The sequence below is a fragment of the Populus alba genome, chromosome 9 (genome assembly GCF_005239225.2).
Source record: "Populus alba chromosome 9, ASM523922v2, whole genome shotgun sequence".
NCBI classification, from domain to species: Eukaryota; Viridiplantae; Streptophyta; class Magnoliopsida; order Malpighiales; family Salicaceae; genus Populus; species Populus alba.
The window spans coordinates 223,221-226,843 of record NC_133292.1 but is presented as its reverse complement, the minus strand read 5'-3'; positions in this window follow the sequence as shown (position 1 = coordinate 226,843).

Sequence of the window (3,623 nt, the reverse complement as noted above, 5' to 3'; positions counted from 1 at the left end):
TAAAACATCCTCCGGAAACTCGTGAAAAACGTTTTAGAGCGACCCAACGATCGGATCTATAGTTATGGACCTTTTTACCCGGTACTCTGGTCGTGTCGGTGGTATGGCCCGACCGGACATCTTCGGAGTACGGTTCTGATTACAAGCTACTCGAAGCAAAACAGCCTCCAGAAACTCATGAAAAAAATTTTAGAGCGATCCAACGATCGGATATATAGTTATATACCTTTTTACCCGGTACTCTTGTCGTGTCGGTGGTATGGCCCGACCGGATATTGTCGCTGTGCGGTTCTGATTACGTGGTACTCGAAGTCAAATAGCCTCCAGAAACTACTAAAAAAACTTTAAGAACGATCCAACGGTCGAATCTATAGTTATGGACTTTTTAAACTGGTACTCTAGTCATGTCGGTGGTAAGGCCGACCGAACAGCGTCCGAGTGCGCTTCTGATTACACGCTACTCCAAGTAAAACAGCCTCCGGAAACTCGAGAAATATGTTTTAGAGCGATCCAACGGTCGAATCTATAGTTATGGACCTTTTTACCCGGTACTATTGTCGTTTCAGTGGTATGGCCCGACCGGACATCTTCGGAGTGCGGTTCTGAGTACACGCTACTCCAAGTCAAACAGCCTCTAGAAACTCATGAAAAACGTTTTAGAGCGATCCAACGGTCGGATCTATAGTTAGGCATATTTTTACCCGGTACTCTAGTCGTGTCGGTGGTATGGCCCGACCGGACATCATCGGAGTGTGGTTCTGACTACACGCTACTCGAAGTAAAACAGCCTCCAGAAACTCGTGAAAATACTTTTAGAGCGATCCAACGATCGGATCTGTAGTTATGGACCATTTTCCCCCGTACTCTTGTCATGTCGGTGGTATGGCCGACCGGACATCTTCGGAGTGCGGTTCTGAGTACACGCTACGCCAAGTAAAACAGCCTCCGGAAACTCGTGAAAAAAGTTTTAGAGCGACCCAATGATCGGATCTATAGTTATGGACCTTTTTACCCGGTACTCTTATCGTGTCGGTGGTATGGCCGACCGGACATGGTCGCTGTACGGTTCTGAGTACATGCAACACGAAGTAAAACAGCCTCCAAAAACTTGTGAAAATACTTTTAGAATGATCCAACGGTCGGATTTATAGTTATGGACTTTTTAAGCTGGTACTCTAGTCATGTCGGTGGTAAGGCCCGACCGAACAGCGTCCGAGTGCGGTTCTGAGTACACGTCACTCCAAATAAAATAGCCTTCGGAAACTCGTGAAAAAAGTTTTAGAGCGATCCAACGGTCGGATCTATAGTTATGGACCTTTTTACCCGGTACTCTGGTCGTGTCGGTGGTATGGTCCGACCGGACATCTTCGGAGTGCAGTTCTGAGTACACGCTAATCCAAGTCAAACAGCCTCCGGAAACTCATGAAAAAAGTTTTAGAGCGATCCAACGGTCGGATCTATAGTTATGGATCTTTTTACCAGGTACTCTAGTCGTGTCGGTGGTATGGCCCGACCGGACATCATCGGAGTGGGGTTCTGACTACGCGCTACTCGCAGTAAAACAACCTCCGAAAACTCGTGAAAAAAGTTTAGAGCGATCGAACGGTCGGATCTATAGTTATGGACTTTTTTACCTGATACTCTGCTCGTGTCGGTGGTATGGCCCGACTGGGCATCGTCGGAGTGCAGTTCTGATTACACGCTACTCCAAGTAAAACAGCCTCCGGAAACTCATGAAAAAAATTTTAGAGCGATCCAACAGACGGATATATAGTTATGGACCATTTTCCCCGGTACTCTTGTCGTGTCGGTGGTATGGCAGACCGGACATCGTCGCTGTGCGGTTCTGATTACACGCAACTCCAAGTAAAACAGCCTCCATAAACTTATGAAAATACTTTTAGAAAGATCCAACGGTCGAATCTATAGTTATGGACTTTTTAAGCTGGTACTCTAGTCATGTCGGTGGTAAGGCCCGACCGGACATCGTCGGAATAGCGGTTCTGATTACACGCTACTCCAAGTAAAACAGCCTCCAAAAACTCATGAAAAAAATTTTAGAGCGATCCAACGGTCGGATGTATACTTATGGACCTTTTTACCCGGTACTCTTGTCGTGTCGGTGGTATGGCCTGACCGGACATCTTCGGTGTGTGGTTCTAATTACACGCTACTCCAAGTCAAACAGCCTCCGGAAACTCATGAAAAAAGTTTTAGAGCGATCCAACGGTCGGATCTATAGTTATGGACCTTTTTACCCGGTACTCTTGTGGTGTCGGTGGTCTGGCCCGACCGGACATCGTCGGAGTACGGTTCTAAATACAGGCTACTCGAACTAAAACAGCCTCCGCAAACTCCCGAAAAAAGTTTTAGAGCGATCCAACGGTCTCATCTATAGTTATGGACCTTTTTACCAGTACTCTGGTCGTGTCGGTGGTATGGCCCGACCGGACATCATCAGAGTGGGGTTCTGACTACACGCTACTCCAAGTAAAAGAGCCTGCGCAAACTCGTGAAAATAATTTCAGAGCGATCCAACGGTCGGATCTATAGTTATGGACCTTTTTACACGGTACACTAGTCGTGTCGGTGGTAAGGCCCGACCGGACAGCGTCGTTGTGATATACTGATTCCACTCTACTCCAAGTAAAACAGCCTCCTGAAACCTGTGAAAAAAATTTAAGAGCGATCCCATGGTCGGATCTACAGTTATGGCCCTTTTACCCGGTACTCTAGTCGTGTTGGTGGTTTGGCCCAACCGGACATCGTAGGAGTGCGGTACTGATTACACGCTACTCCAACTAAAACAGCCTCCGGAAACTCATGCAAAAGTTTCCAAGCGATCCAATGGTCGGATCTATACTTATGAACATTTTGAGCCGCTAGTCTAGTCGTGTCGGTGCTAAGGCTCGACCGGACAACATAGTTGTGATGTACTGATTCCACTCTACTCCAAATAAAAGAGCCTGCGTAAACTCGTGAAAATAATTTTAGAGCGATCCAACGGTCGGATCTATAGTTATGGACTTTTTGAGCCGGTACTCTAGTCGTATCGGTGGTATGGCCCGATCGGACATCGTCAAAGTGCGGTACTGATTCCACATTACTTCGAGAAAAAGAGCCTCCAGAAACTCTTGAAAAAAAATTTAGAGCCATCCAAATGGTCGGATCTAATAATTATGAAACCTTTTGAGCCGCTACTCTAGTCGTGTCGGTGGTAAGGCCCGACCGGAGAGTGTCACTGTGCAGTACTGATTCCATGGTACTCCTAGTAAAACAGCCACTGGAAACTCGTGAAAAAAATTTCAGAACGATCCCACGCTAGGATCTATAGTTATGGACCTTTTTACACGGTACACTAGTCGTGTCGGTGGTAAGGCCCGACCGGACAGCGTCGCTGTGATTTTCTGATTCCACTCTACTCCAAGTAAAACAGCCTCCGGAAACTCAGGAAAAACATTTTAGAGCAATCCAACGGTCGGATCTATAGTTATGGACCTTTTTACCCAATACTCTGGTCGTGTCGGTGGTTTGGCCCGACCGGACATCCTAGGAGTGCGGTTCTGATTGCACGCTACACCAAGTAATACAGCCTCTAGAAACTCGTGAAAAAAAAGTATAGA